The sequence below is a fragment of the Sciurus carolinensis genome, unplaced genomic scaffold (genome assembly GCF_902686445.1).
Source record: "Sciurus carolinensis unplaced genomic scaffold, mSciCar1.2, whole genome shotgun sequence".
Taxonomy (NCBI): domain Eukaryota; kingdom Metazoa; phylum Chordata; class Mammalia; order Rodentia; family Sciuridae; genus Sciurus; species Sciurus carolinensis.
Window position 1 is genome coordinate 678,334 of NW_025920201.1, and position 27,968 is coordinate 706,301.

At 41.0% G+C, this 27,968-nt stretch overlaps 1 long non-coding RNA gene across 1 annotated transcript; it reads right to left on the reverse strand.

Annotated features, from left to right (window-relative positions):
- Positions 1-1,935: 1,935 nt before the first annotated feature.
- On the reverse strand, positions 1,936-27,009 carry LOC124974980 (uncharacterized). Its single transcript, XR_007106836.1, has 3 exons — positions 26,904-27,009; positions 7,412-7,535; positions 1,936-2,790 (listed from the first exon to the last, which is right to left on the reverse strand). It is a non-coding gene; the product is annotated as an uncharacterized LOC124974980 (long non-coding RNA).
- Positions 27,010-27,968: the final 959 nt, after the last annotated feature.

The following is a 27,968-nucleotide window of genomic DNA, read 5'->3' on the forward strand; positions in this document are numbered from 1 at the left end:
TGGCTGGACTTGAATGTGAGATCCTACTGCTCAGCCTCCAAGTGCTGGGACCACAGGCCTGTGGCCTGTGCTGGCTAACACTGTGCTTCCTGGTGTGCCATCTTTCTTTATGTTTGTTTGTAAAGACTCACATGTAGAGCCAAAGTCACCTATTACTTCCTGAAGGCCAGCACTGTTTAGAGGAGGGTACTGCATGGTGGCCTATGTAAGGACACTTCACACCACTGCCCATGATTATGGGATCTAATGTGACACTATCCTGTGTGTCATGGACACAGATCCCATCTGCTCTTGCAAGGATCCTGGCCCACCATAAAGAGCTCACACCCATCTTACTCCAGGTATTTCTGGGAGCCCCCAGGTGAGATCTCATGTGTGTTCAAGAACAAGGGTACACCTGCTGAGTGCTGTTGAGCTCCCTGGATGCCAAACGGCATCTCCACAGAAGCCCAGTGTCCTTCAAGCTCCCTGCAGACTCCAGCCTGGTGGCTTGAGCAGACACGGGTTCTCTTTCACTTGGATCTCACTCTGATATGAGGGGCTACTGTAGCCTCTGCTGCTCACACGCTGGGGTCCTATGGCTTTAACCCAAAGCATTCTCTTTTCCTTCGTGTTTTGCCCACACCTCTGCCCCATTCAAGATAGGAACCATTGAGGAAGGCAGGCTGCACTGAAGGACAAGTGTGAGTGACATGTCATGCTTGGGTTGTGGGTGAGTCACACATCCTGACCATTCCTATCTGCACTCAGGAGGCTCAGCAAATGGTGACCTCACACTTCCCCATACCGTCCAGTGGCGGCCAGGAAATCCTTCCCTACAGAGTTCTCCTGCTGCTGCTAAATGTGATGCCGATGGTGTCATTGATTACAGGCTTGCTAGAAAGTGTCATGGCTCCCTTCCATAATATGGGGCTGTCACCACCACTACCACACTGGCCTTGAGTGATCTTTCCTAGCCCTTCTTGAGTCTAAGCTCTTTTAAGTACTAGTAATCACCACTCGAATGCGGGTGAAAGTGAAGTGGAGGATTGGGATAGTACTTTTAAGTAAATTAGGGGACTCACTCTTTTCCTTACCAAACCTCCCACTGTAACACCTGGAGGCCAAGGACTGTTCAGCCTTAGGAGACGGTGGACTCACAACATGGAAGGAGGCTAGATCCTGAATCTTCAAGGGGAGGACAGTTAGCTTCCCACATGGGGATTCACCTCTGTCACCTGAGTAAAAAACAGCTTTCACAGTCTTAGTGAAGTTTGGGGTTTTATTTTCTATAGTCAAAAGTGCACGGTGTGGTGGCAAATGCCTCTAATGTAAGCAGCTCAGGAGGTCAAGGCAAGAGAATTAGGGGTTTAAGGCCAGTCAATTGAGTGAGGCCCTAAGCAACTTAGCAGAACCCTGACTCAAAATATGATATAAAAATTTAAAGGAGCTGGGGATGTGACCTAGAAGTTATGTGTTGCTGGGTTCCGTCCCCAGTACTAGAAAATAGAATGTGTATTCAAATACTGCATAAGATTTTATCAGAGGCTGGGGATGTAACTCAGTGGCACAGTGCTTGCCTAGCATGTGCAAGGTTCTCAGTTCAAGACTCACAACTGCAGAAAACAAAACAATAAAGGAAGAAAAAGAATGCACCCCATTCTAAATATCAAGCAATGTGTATCAGAAATATAAATGTTTCATGTTGTGAAGTGACTATCCTTAAGCAAGCTATCTCATTGTATATATGCAAATATTTGGAAATCTCAAACACTTCTAGTCCCAAATATTTTGCATAAGGGGTACACATCCTAGAGCACAAGTTAGCGTTACACATCATTCAGATGGAAAGAGTGGAAGCACTCATGTTACAACAGCATAAAAATCTTGACATGAAAGGCCTTAAAACATCTTGGGACTTGTGCAATAATCCTCATATGGGTCTATATTCTACCAAGTAAGCCAGTGCTCAAAGACTGGTTCCATGAGATTATGTAGTACCAAATGGTAGGATAAACCATCCCACTCTACTTCATTCTCCCAATCAAAAGAAATCAAGGGAGGCTATATTGATTTTCAAAGTGAACAATACTTACTGGAGAAGGGCTCAAAGTCAACACACTCTAGTGCCTTTGTTATGTCCATAATGGAGGTAAAACATCACACAATATTACCTAATTATGACCCTACCAAACCAAAGTCTAGTGCTCTTCTAATCCAATGAAACTACCACTATATGTTAATGGTTATCAGAAGGATTAAATTTTTTTTAAGAAAACTTTAGACAGAAATGAAGAGTCTCAGTTATACCTCAATTATAGCAAAGTCATAAATTGTACGCCTAAGTTTGTTCATCAGGTCAAGGGTCAGAGCTGCATTAGGGATGTGGACTGCCAACTCAGGTGTGATTGCTCTGCAGACCTGATTTGGTAGCACACCCTTGTGCGAAAGTACTTTGCTTTTTCTTTTCTGGGCTATGTCTGAGAACAAGTCAGATTCCTCATGACACCTGGCATGTCAAACATTCTCAGATCTGAAAAGTTGGGTGTTGTAATTCATGTCATTCTTTTTCTAATGACTGTGAATATAAAACCACACCTCCAAAATTTGATGAGCTCAATGTGGGTGTGGTGACCAGAAGTGAGCAACAGAGAACAGGCAGAGCTCCCCTTCCTCATCTTCTGTGTGGTCATGCCCTGGCTCTGGCCCAGGCAGCCTGCAGGAACCTGAGGTCCACTGGAAAACCTCTGAATCAATGGCAAACACTGCAACAGCAGCCACCTCTTTCTTTCCTTGCCTTCTTCACAGGTCCTACAAAGAAAAATAGATATTCATCAGTCACTGTAAATGAGAGCACACCTGGACCACAAAGTGAGAGACTAAGGCATTTCCAGGACCTGCCTGCAGCCTGCAGGTAGCACTCTGAGAGGGGGAAGTCAAGGGATGTTTGAGCAGAGTAACCCCATCCATTCTTAAGAGGAACATTGTGGCTACTGATAAAGATGGGAGTAACTGAACACTGACAAGGGGCCATGTCAGGACCACTGGCACAACTTACTGGAAGGCTGAGCCAGACTTGCTTAGGAAATGTCTTTCAAACTGAGCTGGTCATAAATGAAGCAAGCTGTCTCAGGTGATGGTAAGCAAGTCCCTGAGTCAATGGAACCATGGGGGATGGGTTACTGAGTAGGGATGATGTGCCATCAGTACTCAAGCATATGAGAGGACTTGGGTTTGACAATTCTCCAAGTCTCTTCCAACCGGAGATAATGAGGTTGAGGGAAATCAGCTGAAGGGACTATTTTCCCAGAGTAGGGATAGCTGAATACATGGGATGATAAGGAGGTGCTCAGTGGTGGAAATGTGGGAGAGGCACTGTTGAGTGAAAGAAGAGCTTGAACCAAGCTCCAGAGGTGAATAAACAGGGTCTTTGGGGAATCTAGTGCACCAAGAGGGAAATGGTATATGGAGGACCAAGATGAGATGAAGTTAGGAAGAGCTGTAGGACCTCAGAGGGGAGAGCTCCCACGTGGCCTGGTGATACTGAGAAAAAACTTCTCCAGCCCTTGTTGAGGAGGCAAAAGAGAGACTGTAGGAGCCAAAGAAGGTGGATCTGACTGCTTGGTTCCTCTTCAAGCTTTCTTTTTTTTCCCTCACACCTTGGTCACCAACTTTTGAGAGCTCGCCTGCCCAATATTCACTGTGCTCACTGCCCAACTTTCCACTGGAAAATATATACAGAAATGGCTTCCAAACAAGCAACAACATAAATATAAGCCCATGAGTGTGTGAGGCCCCGAATCTGGGGGCTGTTTTGTGACTTCACCGAAAGAAGTTGGGTACAGACAATTGTGGGGAGGACCACGATATGATGGAAGAGAACTATGCAAATGAGATGCCACAAGATGGAGTCCCTTCCTTCCGTCAGCTCAGAGCCCCTCCACAAGCACCAGCCCTGGAATGCCCAGTGCTCAGAACCCAGTGAAATCATCTTTAGGCAACAATGGGACTTGGGCCTTCCGAAGAATCCCATTGGTGGACAGATTCTTGGGGCAGTTGATTCTTTGCCGAGCCATGGGCCTGGTAACAAGTTTCAGCACTATGGATCCTCAAATGGCAAACCTGGGCCTTGCTGGCAGTAAGTATCCCTTCAGTTCTTTGAGTGTGGGGACAAAATTTCAGGGAAGATGCTTTGTATTCATGGCGTGGTGGCTGCCTGCATGGAGTGCTAAATAGTTAAGAGACAGACTCCTCTAGGATATGAAGGAGGTTTAGAAGGCAGAAACCATGTTGTAACCAACCAGAAAAGATACACTGGTTCCTTGTCAAGTGGATCCTTGAGGGCCTTGCCCTTAAGTTCAATTGATCTGTCTGAGGGATGGTGTGGGTCCTGGACTGGGAGCCAGAAGGCCTGACTGAGTCTCAGCAGGTCATGTTTCCTCTAGACCTAGTCTCCCTTATCTCTGAAAGGTTAACATGGACTCTTAGGCTCCCTGCAGATGTAGCTTTAACTAATAATAAAATGATGATGTAAGTATGTAAGGAGGGAGTGAGGGAATAGATTGATGAATGAACCAAATCAAGGAGAGGAATGAGAAACAGTTCAGGTCCCAGCCAGAGTTGTCAGTCAGCTGCCTCTTTCTTTTACTGCCTCAGCCTGGGTCTCGCTATACTTTGGACTCATGGGACTGTGTTGTGTAGTAACCGGCGGCTGCATTATACTAAATCACTGGAGGAAGAAGCTGCGGCGGGAGAAGCGTAACCCTGCAGTGGGTGGAAGAGATGAATGCTTCCACCTCCATTTACAGTCCACTCTTGTACTGGATCAATATGCAGAAATGCCATGGTATCAATGCAACTATTCAAATAGGCCCTCCCACAGCTGTTACCATCAGTGAGATGAAAGATCATATTCCAGATTGTCTGTTGGAGTCAACCACCCGTGAACCAGGGGTTATGACCTCAGACGCAGCATGCGCAGGGCAGAGACCCCTGGAGCTATGAAAGTTGCACTGGCCGTGTCAGGGCAGCACACATCTAATCAGACACCTAAGCGCCACAGGACACTCCCATGCCTGATTCCCATCTTTCAAGAGATACCCTTTGCCCCACCCCTCCACAAAATGCCTCCCATGTTGGAACGCACTGTCTCCTACCCATTGGACATCATTCCTGAAAGGAATGTCCACTACCATTCCCTTCCCACACTGGCCCTGCAATGAACTCTTCATACATATAGACTCCACTCACTAAAGGTGGGAGCTTTATGAAAGAAACGTATGATTAGAAAGTGGAGCTAATCACCCTGCAGCCATGTTGATGCAGAGGGCCTACATGGATGCCACGTTATTAAAGATTTTTGGAAAAGTCAGTCTGTTGTGTCTCATCTGCCGATAGAAGGGCAATGTTCTTGTCCTCTTTGTTGTTGGCACAACTCTAACCAATACATTGAGAACTGGAGGTTGGCATTGAAGGGACACATGCTATCAATACTTGTGGATGACCTCAGGTTCCTCCTTCCAGGATTTTAGCTCAAACGTGTGCAAGACCCTGTGCTAGGTCCACAAAGGCAGTGCTGTTCTGCAGGATGGTATGTTCAATTGCCCCAAGATTGACAGTTGCTGAGGACACACAGGAATGGCAGTCCACAATGGCTATGCCACCGGTCAAACAAGTCATCATGAGGCCCATGAACCACACCACACTATGGGTTGAATGGTGGATATCTATGATGTATTGAATCTTCGGTGGTCATCTCTGTATTGTTTCTTATACAAGAACACTGCAACATGGCTATCATGAGTCTTCTCTTACTGATGAAGTGAAAGGATCCAAGAGCATATGCCATTATCTTATATTTTGTTGTTGTTGTGTTGTTCCTCAGCCACTTCTCCAATTTGCATCTGCCTGCCATTAGAGTTCCTGATATTTCCACCGTACCCCAGGGTATACTTTCCCTAATCCTGTCTTGTTCAAATATATGTGCTGGATGCTTTAGTGTGTGCAGAATCATCTGCTTGGTCTATAGATTTGCTTAGAGTAAGGGCTGGTGAGTACCTCCTAGAATTATACCCAGGAACACATCCATGGGAAAAAGAGATCCATGGCAGCCCAAAAGGAAAGAGACTCCTGCAATTCAGCACATGGGAACATCTTGAATTCTTTCTGGAAATTGTTCTTAAAGTAGAGATAAATAAGATTATGAAGTCTTGGGCTAGAGATTAAAGAAGAGAATGCCTGGATCATGCAAAAATCTTTAACCCTTTGCCTTAGAAATAGAAACCCACTCACCATAGTTGCTCTAAACATTAAATGTGCATTTCCTTTAGAGGAAATGCCAGTTTTTGATGATTTTGTGGTGGTGATGGTATCTCTGCATGCATGTGCATGTGTGTGTGTGTGTGCGGGATTGAGAGAGAGAGAGGGAGAGAGGGAGAGAGAGAGAGGGAGAGAGAGAGAGGGAGAGAGAGAGAGAGAGAGAGAGACTGTGAGAGAATGTTTCTTGGCGCTTACGAAACATAGGTAATGTATTTTTATTTTTTCTTGTGTGTTCTGAAGGGATTAGGTTCAGTAACTGAAAAGAAAGCCCTAGCCCTATCTACATGACCAGTCTCTAGCAGTGCCTTTTAAACCTTTTTCTTTTATTTTGGGAATGTAAGTGGAACCTTTTTTTCCCCATCTGTAAATATGATCTTATACTGTAACTCAAAATATAAAACAGGAGAAAGTGGATGTTCCTTGATAGAACAGAGGTAGAGGATCACTCCTTCCTCACGTTGTCGCTTCTTATCATTGGTGCTTTCAACCATGCAGATGTCTAAAATCTGAGGCTTCACTACAATACTGTTTTATGCCCACCAACTCTCAGTCCTTGCTTTCAAAGGAAGTTGGAATCCATAAATGGACAGATCAATGGAAATTTCTCTTCCCTTTGAACCAGGGGAGTGGGGGGAGGCTTTTTTAAAATTTATTTTCCTACTTGCACAGTATCATGTTTGCTTATCTGCCCTCTCCATTATAATATAATATCTCTTAGGAAAGAAAGTGAGGCTGCATCTAACATGGTATCCTCACTGCTTACTATGCGGTCTATTGAGGCACTCAGTGAATGAATGTGCTCCCAGGAAACATCAATGGAGAAAGCAGATGGTATACCGATTAAGAATGCAAGCTTTGCAGTCATAGTGTGTCAGCTTGGATTTGTCTTAACCAATTATCTGATGGTCAGACTTAGGAATTTTCCACATTAGTAAAATGGGAATAGCACAAGAATACTTATGTTCACAGGATAGTCTTCAGTATTATGCCGTGATTCCTAACAAGTGTCCCTAAGAAGTACTCAATAAATGTTAGATGAATTTTTGGGTAAGTAAAAAAAGATACAAGAGTTATTTTAAAAAATCCCACAATCCTCCCAAAGTATATATATTACCTTCGATGCCAGAAATTCTTGGTAGGGAGATAGTCCATTGTTGGGGAGCTTTTGCAATTCGGTCTCGAAGAAACTGAAACTTTTGACAGCGCTGATGGCTTTGATGTGAAACTCTCTATTTCATCTGTAAAAACATGTATGCTTTAGTACAATCAAAGGTCTTTAAGGGCATTTATTCATGTATTATTATAAGATAAATAGTTGAAAATTATGTAGCATACTGACTGTGATGCTAAAGGTTTACATTGAGATGTCTATAGACAAGTGAAGGTGAATCAAGAGTATATTACTTTAAGTTTTCAATAGAAGTTCCTCACCGGAGTATGTTATGCACTTACTTCCAAGAGGACTTAGAGTTCCACATCTTGGGTCCACAATTTTAGGTGAAAATTGAACCTGGCTTGTCAGCAGAAGGTGATGTCTGCCAAACAGGCACAGAATTTTCTTTTAAAAAATGTAAAGATTCAAGTACTTATTTTGTTTTTGGTGGATCACAGTTTCAAACACAATTTTTAAAAAAGGCAACAGCAAAAATCTGCTGGATTTTAAGTTGTCCTCTTGGTCTCGGAGATGCTCACTGGCTAAGAACTTCATTCTCTGTTTAGGAGAGTAGCCTATCCAGGGGACAGCAATGAAAGACAGAAGCCAAGGGACAGCCACCAAGTGAGGAGCAGCCTCATCAGAAGATGTCTGTCCCTGCCTCATTTCAATCCCTGGGTCAGCGGTGGCCCAGGACATACCACATCACCCCTATGGGCCTGTGCTTCTCAGGATTTTGGGGTGCACCTGTTTGTGCCGGACTACCTGTCAGTGCCACCAACCACACAGGGCTCATCCCAGGACTGACTAGAGAGGTAATGAGCCCCTTCAGGTGAGAGTGTGGGGGGAGAGAATGTTCCCTGTGTCCCCTGAGGCTCTAGGGACCCAAGCCAGAGTGAACACTGAGCAGGAAGGGGTGGAGGTCCAGAAGAGAGGCCTGTTGCTTTGGAACTGTTGTATATGACCAGTGTCACTGTGTCTGATCAGTGGTCACTGGATGGTCCTTCTGGCTTTTATTGAGCTCAAACAGTCCTGGAGTTTTTCTGGGAACATCTGAGGTTCTCTGTGTGTTCTTTGTCTTGGCATAAAAATATGCCAAATGACAATCATTGGCCGAGAATTTCAGGTGTCCAATTGGATCTTTACTACCTGTGGTGAAACTTATGAGCTTCTTGGAGTCATGAAAGGCAGACATCTCCATGGAGTAAAGCCTTGGTTGATCTCCATAGCCATGTGATTCCAGAAGGGCTCCAAAGCCCGTGACTGTGCCTTCCATCCCCAGACTGGTCAATCATATGACTCCACTGTGGACTCAGGTATTGATTTGCCTGACTGGGCCCCTTGCTCCTCTGGGTGAGAGGTCTGGTCTGAGATTGATAGGAAGGCCACAGCAGGATAGGTCTCTCCCGGTTCATTGGACTAAGATGAGGGTCCATGTAGCATGAATCTGAGAATGTTCCCAAACTGAGAAAGGATGACTGTGTGATAGACAAAAGAAGTCATTCTTTCCCCAGGTGTGAATGATAGTTGGGTAAGGAAGTAGAGACAGTGGAGAATAATTTAAGAAGTTGAGCTGTTTATGGAAGAAGAGAGAGAAGGCAGGAATAGGAAGAGGGAATGGATTCAGGTAGGAGTATTTCAGGATGAGAAAGATTTGACCATGAGCATGAGGGGGAAATGTCAACCATCTAGAGACAGCTCTGGAAGGCTGAGGGAATTTGCAAACATTTCTGCCTGGCTGCACCTGGAGATACTTGCATAGAAATCTATACAGTGAATGAGAAATTGAACTAGAAAGAGTAGGCACCACATTGGGCTGCAGTTAATACAAGAGAGATGGACCTGGAGGGCTTAGAGTCTGGGGTCATGACTAAAGAAAAGGTCCTGAAAGAAGACCAAATTGAGAAATGTCAGCATAAATGAAGTTGCCACGTTACATATGTGTATGTGTGTATGTACATGAACACATTTAAATCCAAAAATAACAAGTAAATCTTTATTATATGTTAATTATGCCAATAACATTAATTATAACAGGTACAGTTACTTTGTCTCTGTAGATCACACAACTGACATTTGTTCTGGATGCTCTCAGTGGAGAGTGGGGACTGTCTTCTGCCTGAAATACTGTAAATTTCCCTCAGGCAGTGGAAAATTATCTGATGGAACAGCTCTTTCCTTGATCTGGTTGCAAGGGGATGCTTGACTGGAGGAGACTTGACCTCAAAACTGCACTCAGAGGACAGGCATCCTGGCAGTTAGTTGCTCCATGGTTGTTCTTTGACCACAGTTGAGGCAGAAGAGTCAGGCCATTCACAAAACCCCATGTGTCCTACCCACTATCCTTCAAGGAGTCAGTCCAAGGATGCCCTGTGCTGGAGTCCATCTCCCTCTTCTGGATTATTGCCACCAACTTGCCCAGGTCAAGTGGAGGTTGGGCCTCCACATCCAGGTTTGTTCAGGTCTGTAAGCCTCCTGCTGTGCTGTGAGGCTAGGAACTCTGCCCCACCGCCCCAACCCCAGCCTCAGGGCTCCTTCTGCAGCCCCAACCTGGTGTTGGAGGGCAGTAATCTGCAGAGGTGAACTGGAAGGCTGCCCAGAGCCCCACCAAGTGGGCACAGGTAGGTGTTTTTAGGACTGGGTTGTCCCTGAGGGCAGAGCTCAGCTAGGATGGTTTGCCCTGCTCTGCCTGGTATGGGCTAGAATCTTAGGTGTTAGTGGGTGGGTCCAGGCAGGCTGGTCTAGGGTGGCTTCACGGATATATTTGTCTGAGTGCAGGACAGCTGGACCTCTCTTTCTCCCCAAGCTTCCTTTCCCAGGCCCTCCAAGGTTATTCCCAGGAGCAATAACCTTCCAAGAAAGAGCAGAAGCTGGGCAATCTCTGGACACCCAGCTCCACAGTGCCACCTCTGCTGTGGTCCATTTGGTCAAATCATGTCACACCAGCATATCGAGGTGGACATCATGGCATATTTAGTCTGTCATTCCAGGCAGTTGTCTCCGGTTTAGGATCCTGAGGAGTGGACCAAGTCAGGGGGACCCTGAACCCTGCCAAAGAGAGGTCCAGGGAGGGATGGCTTGAGGGGAAACCTCTGGATGACTAGAAGGAGAGGCTACCAGGGAAAGAGCCACAATTGTCCCCAAGGTGGCATCCCACTCATCCCTCTGGTGTCTCCTCCCACATTGTGAGGAGCAGAGCTGGATGACACACTGGAACAAAAAGCCAAGCCCAGTATTAGCTTTCCATCTTCTTCCTCTGCCAACTCTCCATTTCCCAACTATAAGATACCTTCCACAGGAGGACTGCTTTATGGGGGAGGACAGCAGCCATCTTTGAATGCTCAGTTAGACAGAATCCACATTTACTGGGCTGGAGCTAGCTTGCAGAGAGGTGTGCACTTCCATGCCCTCTTGTCATTCATGAGTATGGAGTCAACAGGTGGGCCTCCCAAGCATTTTATGTGGTTCATTCCTGGGCCAGTTTCAATTTTATCTATTTGTTGAATTAATGGAGAAAATGATAGTGTCCATGGGTTTCTGTGTGTTTGAATGAACACCTTTGACCTTAAATTAGCAATAGTTAGAGATACAGTTCATTAGTTTGTTTATTTATTTACTTAAATTTCCTTTGGTAGATTTATTTCAAGAAAGCTTTGGCTTTCTTGGAAAATATCCTGATATTCCTACACTAGGAGCCAGTAAACTATCTTAAATGTATCTCAATTAAAAAGCATGGAGGGGGTTTTCAAGATGGCAGACTAGAGGGCGGCTGCATTTCATGTTGCTCCAGGACTCAACATTCAAAAGAGGAGATAGTGAGTGACTTGGGACCAACTCAAAGCCTCCGGGTGAGTTTCTCCCATTGGGGAGGCATCCCGGATGGGGCGGTAGCCACAGAATGCAGGGAACTTTGTGAAGTAGAGTGGCTCGGCGAGACGCCCCTCCCTCTGCTGGAGTGGTAAACACGGACAGCGGGGAACTTTGCAGAGGAGGCCGCGCAGCACAGCGCTTGGTTTCGGAGCAATCTGCCGGGGCTTTGGTGGCTGCCAGAGGAAGAGTTGGGCGGCGAGCTATTTGGACTCAGCAACTGCCTGAACAACGGAGGGGGGGCTGTCCTGAGGAGGTGGAGGTGTGCAGTGAGTTGTTTGGTCTCCAAGCGCACACACAGAACACTGGGTGGCTGCCTGGAGGAAGAGGTGAGTGGTGGGTCACTGGGGCTTGGAGCATATGTACAAGGCTCCAAGTGACTGCTCAGAGGACAGGTCGCATAGCCAGGCGATTAGGTGCAAAGCACAGTCCGGTCCGGGGACCTAGGCACCTTTTGTTGAAAGAGCTACACAGAGACAAGATGAGGGGCAGAGTGAAGTTTCCAGGACTGTGGGCAGCTTCTCTAAGGAGGGACAACCTAAGGAGACTCGTCTGCGAAGGGTGAGGCTCCCAGGCCCAGGAGGTAGGTCTGGGCCCCTGGGAACGTTGCCTGGGAATGCTGCCTTGCCCAGGCGGCAAGACACCCCTCCCCCTGCTAGAGCAGTGAACACAGACAGCGGGGAACTTTGCAGAGGAGGCCACAGAGCACAGCACTTGGTTTCGGAGCAAGCTGCCGGGGCTCCAGCGGCTGCCAGAGGAAGAGCTGGACGGCGAGCTATTTGGATTCAGCAACCACCTGAACAATGGGGGGGGCTGTCCTGAGGAGGTGGAGGTGCACAGTGAGTGGCTTGGTCTCCAAGCACCCACACAGAACACCGGGTGGCTGCCTGGAGGAAGAGGCGAGCGACGAGTCACTGGGGCTTGGAGCATATGTATGAGGCTCCAAGTCACTGCTCAGAGGAGGGGTTGAATAGCCAGGCAATTAGGTGCAAAGCACGGTCTGGTCTGGGGAACTAGGCACCTTTTGTTGAAAGAGCTACACAGAGAAAAGCTGAGGGGCGGAGCGAAGGTTCGAGGACTGCGGGCAGCTTCTCTGAGGAGGGGCTACCTAAGGAGACTCATCTGCGAAGGGCAGGGCTCCCAGGCCCAGGAGGTAGGTCTGAGCACCTGGGAACATTGCCTGGGAAGGTTGCCCTGCCCAGGCGGTAGTTGTGGACTGAGGGAAACCTCTAGGAGGGGAACTGACCAGCGAGACCTCCTCATCATGTGAGTCTTCCCCGCCGGGTGAGGTTTTCCCACAAGGACGGTAAAACCAGAGACACAGGCCCAAACAGGCCTTTCCTCAGCCCGCAGCCTAGTTTCCCTTTGGATGGCCATTGGTCAACAAGTAGAGGCCCCTCTGCCCACTAGCAGGGAATATACCCCACCTGAAGACCACAACCCCTAGAGAGGCAGCTTCCTTGGGGAACACCGCAGTATCAAATTCCTCTAAGACTTCAGGCTACTGAAGGATAAGAGTGGATACACTAGCAATCTTCAGGGACATTATAAGTCAATAGAAGAAATCTGCAACATCTCAGCAGTCCACTGATACCTGAACGACATGAGAAAACAAGGGAAGAAAATGCCTCAAACAAATCTGGATGTTACATCAATAAAATCCAATGACAGCATGGCAGAAAATGACAGAAAGGGAGTTCAGAATGTACATAATTAAAATGATTAGGGAAGCAAACGATGAAATGAAAGAGCAAATGCAGGCATTGAATGAACGCACCAATTGACAGTTAAAAGAGCAAATACAGGAAGCAAAAGACCATTTCAATAAAGAGTTAGAGATATTGAAAAAAACCAAACAGAAATCCTTGAAATGAAGGAAACAATAAACCAAATTAAGAACTCCATAGAAAGCACAACCAATAGGATAGAACACCTGGAAGACAGAACCTCAGATATTGAAGACAAAATATTTAACCTCGAAAACAAAGTTGAACACACAGAGAAGATGGTAATAAATCATGAAGAGAATCTGCAAGAACTATGGGATATCATGAAAAGGCCAAATTTGAGAATTATTGGGATTGAGGAAGGCTTAGAGAAACAAACCAAAAGAATGAACAACCTATTCAATGAGATAATTTCAGAAAATTTCCCAAATCTGAAGAATGAAATGGAAAATCAAGTTCAAGAGGCTTATAGGACTCCAAATACACAAAATTACAACAGACCCACACCAAGGTACATTATAATGAAAATACCTAACATACAAAATAAAGACAGAATCTTAAAGGCTGTGAGAGAAAAGAACCAAATTACATTCAGGGGGAAACCAATACGAATATCAGCACATTTTTCAATCCAGACCTTAAAAGCTAGAAGGGTCTGGAATAACATTTTTCAAGCCCTAAAAGAAAATGGATGCCAACCAAGAATCTTATACCCAGCAAAACTTACCTTCAGATTTGACGATGAAATAAAATCCTTCCATGATAAACAAAAGCTAAAAGAATATACATAAAGAAAGCCAGCATTACAGAACATTCTCAGCAAAATATTCCATGAAGAAGAGATGAAAACAAAGAAGCAAATCAGCAAAGGGAGGAGCTATCCTAAAGAACTCTCAAATAAAGAGGAACCAAGTCATGTCAAAAATAAACAAATAAATGAATAAAATGAGTCAAATGACCGGGAATACAAATCGTATCTCAATAATAACCCTGAATATTAATGGCCTGAATTTATCAATCAAAAGACATAGACTGGCAGAATGGATAAAAAAGAAAGATCCAACAATATGTTGCCTGCAAGAGACTCATCTCTTAGAAAAAGATACCCAAAGACTAAAGGTGAAAGGATGGAAAAAATCTTACCATGCACATGGACCCAGCAAAAAAGTTGGGGAATCCAGATAAAGTGGACTTCAAGCCAAAGTTAGTCAGAAGGGATAAAGAAGGACATTTCATACTGCTTAAGGGAACCATAAATCAGCAAGACATAACAATCATAAATATCTATGCCCCAAACAGTGTCTCACCCATGTATGTCAAACAAATCCTTCTCAATCTCAGAAAACAAATAGATCACAATACAATAATAGTAGGTGATTTTAACACACATCTCTCACCACTGGACAGATCTTCCAAACAAAAATTGAACAAAGAAACCATAGATCTCAATAACACAATCAATAATTTAGACATAATAGACATTTATAGAATATACCATCCAACGAAGAGTGAATACACTTTCTTCTCAGCAGCACATAGATCCTTCTCTAAAATAGACCATATATTATGCCACAAAGCTAATGTTAGCAAATATAAGAAGATAGAGACACTTCCTTGTATTTTATCAGATCATAATGGATTGAAATTAGAAATAAATGAAAGAGTAAAAAACAGAAATTACTCCAACACCTGGAGATTAAACAATATGCTATTTTATGATGAATGGATAACAGAAGATATTAGGAAGGAAATTAAAAAATTCTTAGAGGTAAATGAGAACAAAGAAATATCATATCAAAATCTCTGGGACACTGTGAAAGCAGTACTTAGAGGAAAATTTATTTCATGGAGCGCATTCAATAAAAGAAGCAAAACTAAACAAATAAACGACCTAACACTACAGCTCAAAGCCCTAGAAAGAGAAGAACAGACCAACACCAAAAGTAATAGAAGACAGGAAATAGTTAAATTCAGAGCTGAAATCAACGAAATTGAAACAAAAGAATCAATACAAAAAATTGACAAAATAAATAGTTGGTTCTTCGAAAAAATAAACAAAATTGATAAACCTTTAGCCACACTAACAAAGAGAAGACGAGAGAAAACCCAAATCACCAAAATTCGAAATGAACAAGGAAATATCACAACAGACACGACTGAAATACAAAACATAATTAGAAGCTATTTTGAAAATCTATACTCCAACAAAATAGAAAATTTCGAAGATATCAACAAATTTCTAGAGACGTATGAATAGCCTAAACTAAACAAGGAGGACATACACAATTCAAATACACCAATTTCAAGTAATGAAATAGAAGAAGTCATCAAAAGCCTACCAACAAAGAAAAGTCCAGGACCTGATGGTTTCTCAGCCGAGTTCTACAAAACCTTTAAAGAAGATCTCATTCCAATACTTTTCAAAGTATTCCATGAAATAGAAGAGGAGGGAACCCTCCCAAACTTATTCTACGAAGTCAATATCACCCTGATACCTAAACCAGACAGAGACACATCGAGGAAAGAAAATTTCAGACCAATATCCTTAATGAACATCGACGCAAAAATTTTCAACAAAATTTTAGCAAATCGCATACAAAAACATATTAAAAAGATAGTGCACCATGATCAAGTGGTTTCATCCCAGGGATGCAAGGTTGGTTCAACATCAGGAAATCAATAAATGTAATTCACCATATCTATAGACTTAAAGTCAAGAATCACATGATTATTTCAATAGATGCAGAAGAAGCATTTGATAAAATGCAGCAACCCTTCATGCTCAAAACACTAGAAAAAATAGGGATAGTGGGAACGTTCCTTAACATTGTAAAGGCCATCTATGATAAGCCCATGGCTAATATCATTCTAAATGGTGAAAAACTGAAAGCATTCCCCCTAAAATCTGGAACAAGGCAGGGATGCCCTCTCTCACCACTCCTATTCAATATTGTCCTTGAAACTCTAGCCAGAGCAATTAGACAGACCAAAGAAATTAAAGGTATACGAATAGGAAAAGAAGAACTCAAACTATCCCTATTTGCTGATGATATGATTATATACTTAGAGGAACCAGGAAATTCCACCAGAAAACTCTTAGAACTCATAAGTGAATTTAGTAAACTAGCGAGATATAAGATCAATGCTCATAAATCTAATGCATTTTTATACATAAGTGATGAATCTTCAGAAAGAGAAGTTAGGAAAACTACCCCATTCACAATAGCCTCGAAACAAATAAAATACTTGGGAATCAATCTCACAAAAGAGATGAAAGACCTCTACAATGAGAACTACAGAACACTAAAGAAAGAAATTAAAGAAAACCTTAGAAGATGGAAAGATCTCCCATGTTCCTGGATAGGCAGAAGTAATATTGTCAAAATGGCCATACTACCAAAAGTGCTATACAGATTCAATGCAATTCCAATTAAAATCCCAATGATGTACCTTACAGAAATAGAATAAGCAATCATGAAATTCATCTGGAAGAATAAGAAACCCAGAATTGCTAAAGCAATCCTTCGCAGGAAAAATGAAGCAGGGGGTATTGCAATACCAGAACTTCAACTGTACTACAAAGCAATAGTAACAAAAATGGCATTGTATTGGTACCAAAATAGACAGGTAGATCAATGATATAGAATAGAGGACACGGCCACAAACCCAAATAAATATAATTTTCTCATACTAGACAAAGGGGCCAAAAATATGCAATGGAGAAAAGATAGCCTCTTCAACAAATGGTGCTGGGAAAATTGGAAATCCATGTGCAACAGAATGAAACTAAACCCATATCTCTCACCGTGCAAGAAACTAAACTCAAAATGGATTAAGGAAATCAGAATCAGACCAGAGACACTGCATCTTATAGAAGAAAAAGTTGGTCCAGATCTTCAACATGTCGGCTTAGGACCAGACTTCCTCAACAGGACTCCCATAGCACAAGAAATAAAAGCAAGAATCAACAACTGGGATGGATTCAAACTAAAAAGCTTTCTCTCAGCAAAGTAAACTATCAGCAATGCGAAGAAAGAGCCTACAGAGTGGGAGAAAATCTTTGCCAATCATACTTCCGATAGAGCACTAATCTCCAGAATCTATAAAGAACTCAAAAAACTCAACACAAAGACTACAAATAACCCAATCGACAAATGGTCTAAGGAAATGAACAGACACTTCACAGAAGAAGACCTACAAACAATCAACAAACATATGGAAAAATGTTCAACATCTCTAGTAATAAGAGAAATGCAAATCAAAACCACCCTAAGATTCCATCTCACCCCAATCAGAATGGCGATTATCAAGAATACAAGCAACAACAGGTGTTGGCGAGGATGTGGGGAAAAAGGTACACTCATACATTGCTGGTGGGGTTGCAAATTAGTGCAGCCACTCTGGAAGGCAGTTTGGAGATTCCTTAGAAAACTTGGAATGGAACTACCATTTGACCCAGCTATCCCACTCCTTGGCCTATACCTAAAGGACTTAGAATCAGCATATTTACAGAGCCACATCAATGTTCATTGCTGCTCAATTCACCATAGCCAGATTGTGGAACCAACCTAGATGCCCTTCAGTTGATGAATGGATAAAGAAACTGTGGCATATATATACAATGGAATATTACTCAGCCATAAAGAATGATAAGATTATGGCATTTGCAGGCAAATGGACGAAATTGGAGAATATCATGCTAAGTGAGATAAGCCAATCTCAAAAAACCAAAGGAATAATGATCTCGCTGATAAGTTGATGATGACATATAATGGGGCATGGGAGGGGTTAGTTTTAGGGTTAGAGTGAGGGTTAGGGAGGGGGGCAAGAAGGGGGGGGGTAAGGAAGGACTGTATAGAGGGAACAGAGGGATGGGAGGGGTGGAGGGAAGGGGAAAAATAACAGAATGAATCAACCAACATCACCTTATGTAAATTTATGATTACACAAATGATATGCCTTTACTCTATGTACAAACAGAGAAACAACATGTATCCCATTTGTTTACAATAAAAAAAGAAAAATAGAAAAATAAATAAATAAATAAATTTATAGTCAGTACAAAAAAAAAGCATGGAATGATGGATGTGTAAGATCTGTAGGTTGTCAATTTGACACTAAGTATGAAATAAATGACATTTCTCATTTTTTTAATCTTGCTTTCCATTCAGCCCATTTGAAATGGAGGGGAACAAAGTTGAACCTGTCTCTTCTTATTCTGTTCAAAATGCTGTTTCTGAACCTCCTATGGAGACAAGTGTCCCCTAGCATAGTAGGGTCTCGGTGACTATTCTATTGTACTGGTAGAGTGGGGGCCATCTTGGATGTCTCCTATTTGGAAATGTCCTAACTCCTCCATATTGGGGTTACCTGGGTGATTCAGGGATTCGAGGGTGAGTTTTAAGGAACTGCTACAGTTGGAGTCACATTCTCAGGTGGCCAGGATTGGTTGAGTGTAGACATTTCACTGAACTAGGGCTACCTAGGAATACAGGAAAGACGAAGAAAGAGACCTGAGAGAGGAAACACCAGTCCCTGATGTGACAATTGCAGCCTGGTCTGCCCAGTGTGCAATGGGTCCCTGTGGGGATTTCTGGTCCAGCACTATTATCTGGGCATTGTGAATATCCTCTGCATTACAGCCATGATGCATTTTGGGGTCTCCTTGTTGTTACAGCCTCACCTGTCCTCACCTGAGTTGTTCAGAGTGGCCATGGCCATGTGGCAGATCAACAGGCATTCCTGGGAGGATGGCTAAAGTTAAATTCCTTGGGCCTTGACCTGGTTCACAAGTCAGGGACTGGGTGTTAGATAGCTCTCTCTGTCTCCCTCTCTCTCTCTGTGCCTTTATTTTGTTTATTTAGTTTTTCTTATGTGGTGCTGGGGAGCGAACCCAGTGTCCCACATGTGCTAGGTAAGCGCTCTGCCTCTGAAACCCAGCTCCAGCCCAACTCACTCTCTCCTTAGTCAAGTTTGGTTCAGGAGTGCATTTCAAGTCACTGTACTCTTTTAAAGGAAAATAGAAAACAAAGACAGTGTAAACTTTGGTAGGGAAATTTTATAACCAATTATTCAAAGTTCAGGTTTGATATGCCATTAAAATGGGGCCTTTTGGACTAGAGTTTATTTGCTTTTACAGATTATTACACTAATTTTCTTTTATGAAAGATAGAATTTCTAACAGTTCAGCTAGGTTCATAGGCAGATAAATAATTATTTTTTGCATTTGCTCTAGTCCACAGTCAACAATGCATGGACAGTCTCTCTGAATCTTTTTGTAAATATTATTTTTATTTCATAAGTATGAACTGCATATATATATATATACATATATATATACATATATATGTATATATATTCCTTGATTCATTAACTATCAGTGTTTTTTGAATAGTGATTGCTATGAAACAGGACGATTTCACTAAATTTACCCGATACCTCTTCTACTCGCAGTTTGGTTAATTCATTATTTTAAGTTCCTCAACTGGTAATTTTTGAAAAATGAAACAACACAATGTTTAAAAAATCAAGAATCTTTCTTTTTTCCCTTAGAAGTACTTCTCGATGCCCACTCGCCCACCCCTCCAGCCTTTCATCCCTGCCCCCACCTCTTTCTCCTGTTCCTCAATTTTGTCATCTGTCCTTTCCTTTCATATATTAAAGGTCACAGCTTTTTTATTCTGATGTGAATTCAGTTAGTTGTCAGTGAATTTTGTCTAAAAGTGTGTGTTCCAAGGTTTCAAAACCATGAATATCATTTACTTTGCTACAGTTTTGGAAAAAATATTTACTGCAGAAATAAGGACACTTCTATAATTATATTCTCTTTTCTGAAGTTCAACTGGCTTTGAGGAGTTGCGTAAAATGTTCCTGACAGGAAGACCTCTACAATGAAAACTACACAACACTAAAGAAAGAAATTAAAGAAAATCTTAGAAGATGGCAAGATCTCCCATGTTCTTGGACAGGCAGAAGTAATATTGTCAAAATGGCCATACTACCAAAAGTGCTATACAGATTCAATGCAATTCCAATTAAAATCCCAACAATGTACCTTACAGAAATAGAATAAGCAATCATGAAATTCATCTGGAAGAATAAGAAACCCAGAATAGCTAAAGCAATCCTTAGCAGGAAAAATGAAGGAGGGGGTATCGCAATACCAGAACTTCAACTATAATACAAAGCAATAGTAACAAAATTGGCATGGTATTGGCACCAAAATAGACAGGTAGATCAATGGTACAGAATAGAGGACACAGACACAAACCCAAAGAAATAGTTTTCTCATACTAGACAAAGGTGCCAAAAACATGCATAGGAGAAAAGATAGCCTCTTCAACAAAGGGTGCTGGGAAAACTGAAAATCCATATGCAGGAGAATAAAACTAAACCCCTATCTCTCACCCTGCACAAAACTCAACTCAAAATGAATCATGGACCTTGGAATCTGACCAAAGACCCTGCATCTTACAGAAGAAATAGTAGGTCCAAATCTTCAACATGTCAGCTTAGGATCAGACTTCCTTAACAGGACTCCCATAGCACAAGAAATAAAAGCAAGAATCAATAACTGGGATAGATTCAAACTAAACAGCTTTCTCTCAACAAAGAAAACTATCAGCAATGCGAAGAGAGAGCCTATGAAGTGGGAGAAAATGTTTGCCACTCATACTTCAGATAGAGCGCTAATTTCCAGAATATATAAAGAACTCAAAAAACTCTACACCAGGAATACAATCCCAATCAACATATGGGCTAAGGAAATTAATAGACACTTCACAGAATAAGATATACAAGCAATCAATAGATATATGAAAAAAATGTTCAACATCTCTAATAATAAAAGAAATGCAAATCAAAAATACACTAAGATTCCGTCTCGCACCAATTAGAATGGTGATTATCAAGAATACAAGCAACAATAGATGTTGGCGAGGATGTGGGGAAAAAGGTACACTCATACATTGCTGGTGGGGTTGCAAATTAGTGCAGCCACTCTGCAAAGCAGTGTGAAGATTCCTTAGAAAGCTTGGAATGGAACCACCATTTGACCCAGCTATTCCACTCTTTGGCCTGTACCCAAAGGACTTAAAATCAGCATACTACAGTGATGCAGTCACATCAATGTTCATAGCTGCTCACTTCACAATAGCCAGTGTGGAACCAAACTAGATCCCCCTCAATTGATGAATGGATAAAGAAACTGTGGTGTATATATACAATGGAATATTACTCAGCCATAAAGAATAATGAAATTATGGCATTTGCAGGCAAATGAATCAAGTTGGAGAATATCATACTAAATGAGTTAAGCCAATCTCAAAAAACCAAAGACAAATGATCTTGCTGATACATGGATGATGATACATATTGAGGTGTGGGAGGGAGGCAAGAATGGAGGAAGGAAAGACTGTATAGAGGGAAAAGAGGAGTGGGAAGGGTGGGGGAAGAAAAAATAACAGAATGAATCAAACAACATTACCATATGTAAATTCATGATTACACAAATGGTATGCCTCTACTTCATGTACAGAGAAACAAGTTGTACCCCGTTTGTTTACAATAAAAATATAAAATAAAATAAAAAAATAGAGTGCTAATTTGTCTCATGAGGAATAAAATGGATTAGTCACAGTAAAAAAAAAAAAAAAATAGAGAAAGCAATCATAAAATTCATTTGGAAGAATAAGAGACACCCAGAATAGTCAAAGCAATCCTTAGCAGTAGGAGCAAAGCAGGAAGTATCTCAATACCAGACCTTCAACTATACTACAGAGTAATAGTAACATAATGGCATTGTATTTGTACCAAAACAAGCAGGTAGACCAATGATACAGAATAGAGGACACAGAGACAAACCCACACAAATATGGTTACTTCATACTAAACAAAGGTGCCAAAAACTTACAACGGAGAAAAGATAGCCTCTTCAAAAAATGTTGCTGGGAAAACTGGAAATACCTATGCAACAAAATGAAATTAACCCCCTATCTCTCACCCTGCACAAAACTCAACTTAAAATGGATCAAAGACCTAGAATTAGACAGAGTCCTTGCACCTAATAGTAGAAAAAGTAGACCCAAATATTCATCATGTGGACTTGGACAAGACTTCCTTAACAAGACTCCAAAAGCACATGAAATAAAAGCAGTAATCAATAAAAGTTTTTTCTCAGCAAAGGAACCAATCAACAATGTGAAGTGAGACCCTATAGAATTGGAGAATTGCTGCCACACACACTTCAGATAGAACACTAAACTTCAGAATTTATAAATAACTCAAAAAACTTTACACCAAGAATATAAATAACCCAGTTAATAAATGGGCTAAGGAAATGAGCACACACTTCACAGAAGAAGATCTACAGGCAATCAACAGATACATGAAAAAATGTTCAACATCTCTAGTAATTAGAGAAATGCAAATCAAAACTACCCTAAGATTTCATCTCACCCCAATTAGAATGGTTATTATCAAGAATACAAGCCACAATAGGTGTTGGCAAGGATATAGGGGAAAAGGTGCATTCATACATTGCTGGTGGGATTGCAAATTGGTGAAGTCACTCTGGAAAGCAGTATGAAAATTCCTTAGAAAATTTGGAATGGAACCACCATTTGACACAGCTATCCCACTCCTTGGTCTATGCCCAAAAGACTTAAAATATGATATAACAATGATGCAGCTACATCAATGTTTATAGCAGCTTAATTTACAATAGCTAGATTGTGGAACCAACCTAGATGTCCTTCAACAGATGAATGAATAAAGAAACTGTGGTATATATACATAATGGAATATTATTCGGTCATAAAGAAGAATAAAATTATGGCATTTGCAGGCAAATGGATGGAACTGGAGAATATTATGCTACGTGAAATAAACCAATCCCAATAAACCAAGGGCCAAATGATTTCTCTCATAAGTAGATGATGATACATAATGGGGTTAGGTGGTAAGTGAAGAATGGAGGAAGGACGGATTGTGTAGAGGGAAATGAGGGGTGGGGAGGGGGTTGGGGGAAGGAAAGATAATGGAATGAGACAAACATCATTATTCACTGTACATGTATGATTACACAAATGGTGTGGCTCTACTTCACGTACAACTAGAGAAAAGAAAGTGGTACCCCATTTGTGTACAATGAATCAAAAAAAATTTTAAAAAGATTAAAAAGAAAAAAGAAGGAAAACACTACCCAAAGAAACACAGAAAGGAATAAGGAGCAATGGGAGTTCTAAGTGTTGGCAAAGAAAATGATTATCAACACTCCTATAAACCCAGCTATTTGGGAGACTGAGGCAGGAAAATCATGAGTTTGAGGCCAGCTTGGATAACTTAGCAAGACCCTGTCTCAAAATAAAAATTAAAACAGGACTGTGGATGGGACTCAGAGGTAGAGCACCACAGGGTTCAATCTCCATTACCACCAAAATAAATAAATTAATTAAATACATAAGATGAATTTTAATTGTAACAAACAATAATAGCTTGTATTATCATTTCATTAAAATAAATGAAAACAAACCAATTGTACCCTTCTATATTTCTACCAATAATACATGAAAGTTCTTGTAACTGTCGCTCCTCAGAAGAACTTGGTTTTTTCATTTTATTTTTTATTTTTATCTATTCAAAGAGTGTGTGCTACTTATGGTTATAATTTGCATTTTTCTAATCACTAATAATATTGTGTATCTTTTCAAGCACTTGTTTCCACATATTTTCTTTGAAGTGTCTGTTCATTTCATTTGTTTGTAAACTGAACTGTTTGTTTTCTTATTATTGAGTGGTGAGCATTTTATTTATTCTGGACTAGAGATCTTTGTCAGTTATGTATTTTGTAAGACAATTGAGAACACATGTCTAAACAAAGACCTCTACAGAATGTTTATAGCAGCTTCTGGCATAATCACCAAAACTTTTGAAACATGTCTATCAACCAAGGGTGGATAAACCAACTGCAATGCTTAGCACAACCTAACAGTGGACTGCAACAATAAGAATGAACTAGTAATATATGCAACAGAATGCATGGTTCTCAAAACATTACATATGTGAATGAAAAACATTCTACACATAATATTCTCCTTTATAATTTGTATAACTGATTCTAAATATTATTCTGGAAAAGGCAAACTGTTAACAATGAAAATCATAGCAGTGATTGACAGACTGAGATGAGGAAGAAATTTGATCATAAGGGGGCACAGGAAATAGTTGGGGCTTTTGAGTGTCTGGCAATATTCATTATCTTGATTATGGGCATGTAAATGACTATACATATATTTGTTAAACCCTTAGCACTGGTCATCTAAAAAGTATATATTTTTTTTCTGCCTATTAGTATATTTCAGTAATTATAGTATACAAAAGAAAGTAATAATATAAAATATGGAAATTATAAAGTTTCTAAGAAGTAGAAAATATGCTTTTATATATGTAATTTATGCAGATATATAATTTATATTAGAAAGTAAGTCATGGATATATAAATTATATATATATATGTATATATATATATATATATATATACACTCTCATATAAAGGAAAACAAATTTAAGAGTTTTTTTAAAAGTTATAGAAGAATATAATGAGAAAAATTAAATAATATCCAAATAAAAATATCCTTGCTCATAGGTTGGAAAACACAACATCATAAAATATACATTCTTTCCAAGTGATCTATAGTCAGCAACATTCCAATCATAATTCTCAGCAGGCTTTTGTAGAAACTGATGTGATTCTAAAAAAAAATACAGAAATGCAAAAGACCAAGAATGAACCAAGAAATGCTAAGGAAAAAATATGGAGTTCTTACACATACAGCAAATAGACCTAAAAATGAACAGTAAAACAATAAAGTTTCTAGAATCTAAAAGGAACTCATATTTATTACCTTAGAACAGGTAATAAAGAAATCTTTTTCTATGTGTATCTTTTATTTTATAATAATGAATTTTCCAGAAAACAAAATAATATGGTTATCTGGAAGACAAACTGAAGTAGTGTGGAGAAGGACCATCAGTCAAACCAGTTTACTAATGAGACACAATTAGGGTACTTGTTAAATCAATTAGGGTACAAATAGGGTACTTAATAAATTGACATTTCTTACAAGGCAAATACTTTTCCCTACACAGGTGTGGCAACCTCAGAAACTGTCTGCTCACACTTGTAACTGATTAGAGGTGGGGGTTTAGTTCATTCTTGTACATGGAACAAGCAGAAGGTGGAGGGGCTTTCTCTGGAGAGATTTTGGTTTTCATTCATGATCATTGTTTTTGGTTTCAAGATCATTTATTTTCCCTTGTGTAGTAAATGTCATTCTTACTAATAATAGCCCATGCTGATGTTTTTAATAGAACAGAGACTTGATGAGTACCTAACTCTCTTCCTATTAAGAAATAAAACAAGCATTATAATTCTTCCATGTGGCATGGAAGAATTGTATTCTGCCTTTTCCTGCTCACCTTTGTGCTTCAAGAAGTCAACAGTGACTGAGCTTAAATGCCTAACTCTGGTGGACTCCCCAGAGGCCAATTCCACTTCTGCTCGCGCAATGCTCCAGTGGTATTCCAGATGAGGAAACAAACTCTCAAACTCTCTGCAGATTGGGCTACAAAATTTCACTCCAAAAATAAGCAAAAGACATCTTGCTTCCTACGAAGTCACTTCAAACAACCTGTTTACAAATGTGATTCCTTCCCTGATAAGAACCTCAACATGTTCTCCATCCAGGCTGTTTGGGTTCATGTCCAGGGGAAGGCCCAGGAAGTGGACTCTCACTGAGTCTCTGCAAGCACAGCAAAGAAGCTGATTTTTCTAGGAGCTGGCATCCTGCAATCCCTGCATGATGGCTTCCCCAGCTGCCCAGTCCCAGCTCTGCTGGAGCAAAGCACACATCCAGATCAACAGGCAGCAAAACAATTTCACATTTTGAACCCCAATGAGCTACTGTCATCAGTTGTCATCAACCCTCCTTGGTTACAAGCCACTTCTTGGCTTGTAAAAACGTATTAAGTTGTCCTCACCTTAAAAAAATGAGTTTTTAGATAAATTTTAAAACTTCTAAATTTTACCTAGATTCTGCAAGTCCCACAAGCTACACCTACATGCTCTTCCTACTTTCTTTGAAAAAACAATTATCTATCTGCAAAGAACTATACTTTGAATTTCAGGAAACTGCCAAAATGCAATTGGTTTTGATCTACACAATTTTTAACCTGAATCAATCTAATACCCCAATATATTAACAGTGTTTATTTAGCAGGAATGATGTTGGGATGGAGAGATCTTCAGGGGTCATTATTTTCTATTTAAAACAACATTCTTCTACTTTTCCAAATTTTTTCAGGAAGCTTACATTTATTTTTAAATCATAATTTTTTAAAAACAAGGAATCGAATTCTCCATCTTCATTTCTTTGAGACTCAAGAATTCTAGTCCCTTGCCATCAGCTCTTTGCACCTGCTCATCTTACTGTCCTCACCAAACCAGCAAAGTTGCCCACTGGTCAAGATCAGTCAATGCCCCAGAGGAAACTACTATGACCTTCGGCACTTTTAAATTTTTATGCTCTCTCTTCCACAGACCCCAGGTTTTCCTAGTTCTCAGGCCTTCTGTTCACTGTCTCTTCTGGTTCCATCACCAGAAAATGTTTACTGCCAGGCAACCCTGGGATCTAACAAAATTGAAGTGAAAACAATAGTTTTTGTCTCTGCCTACCCCTAAGATACTGACCTTCTCTACAGTCCCAGCTACCTCTCTTCTCACTTAGCATGCTCCTTGGACCACCCCCTCACTTGGCCTTCCTGTTAATGGCTCACAAAGTCCCCATTTTTCCCCATCTTACCTCTTCCACAGGATATTCCAAAGACACATCAAATTCCATTGTTCCAGTGAAAATTTAATTGACATCTCCTACCATTCCCCTACTTTGTTCTTCTGCCAGCATTTCCTATGTAGGCCCTGTCCTCCTTATTTACCCAACCATGAACCTTAAGGTTATTCTTTAATCTTTTATCTTTGAGATGTCCTTCCAAAGTACAATCTAAAACCAAGAAACAACTACAGAGAGTTTAACTGGAAGGCAAACCTAGGAAGCACGAGTGAGAGGGTAGGGACCACAAGGCAGGGAAAAAGAAAGGACCAATAAAGAGATTGTGATTGAGTGGGTTCCAACTGTGGGCAACTGTAGTGAAATTTCATTCAAGACATTTTGAGAAACCACATAGAATAAGTTTCCAGATTTTCCCCCATTAAGGAATGAGAGGCTGCAGCATCTTTACAGATTCTCATTTCCTAATGGCTTAGGGTTACTGGGAGTGGGGCATGAATTGAGCATTCCCTACACTTCCAGTGTGCTGGGAACCATCCATCACAATTCCAGTTGAAATCATAAGTGAAGCAAGAAAACTTCCAAAGTGGCCTTTATATATACCCTCCACATGCCCCACATACCTCATCTCTAGCTAATAGTTCAGCCCCTTCAAAATTGTGTAAATTTGTCTCTTTCTCTAATCACTTTTTAAGATACTCATATCTTATCTGAACAATTGCAATGACTATGTGAATACTGCCAAATATATCTACCTTGAAAAGATCTCTTTTGGAGTAAAATTTTTAATTAGAGGTTTAAGTTGGCCACCACGGCCTATGTACCAAGTGACTACCCAAATGGAATCCAAACTTTTTTGAAGGCTGACTCTTCCTATTTTGTTTCCTGTTCATATCTTTCTGTGTGCATGCTAAATGCCAGCTATGCTAACTTCGCTTCCTTGAATTTGTCAGGATCTTCCACCATTCTTTTCCTGTGTGTGTGTGTTATTTCTACTATTCAGAGATTTTATTCTTCCCTTCTGTATCTTGTAAAGTTCTGCTTGTATTTTATGGTACAATTCAATGTAACCTTTTAAGA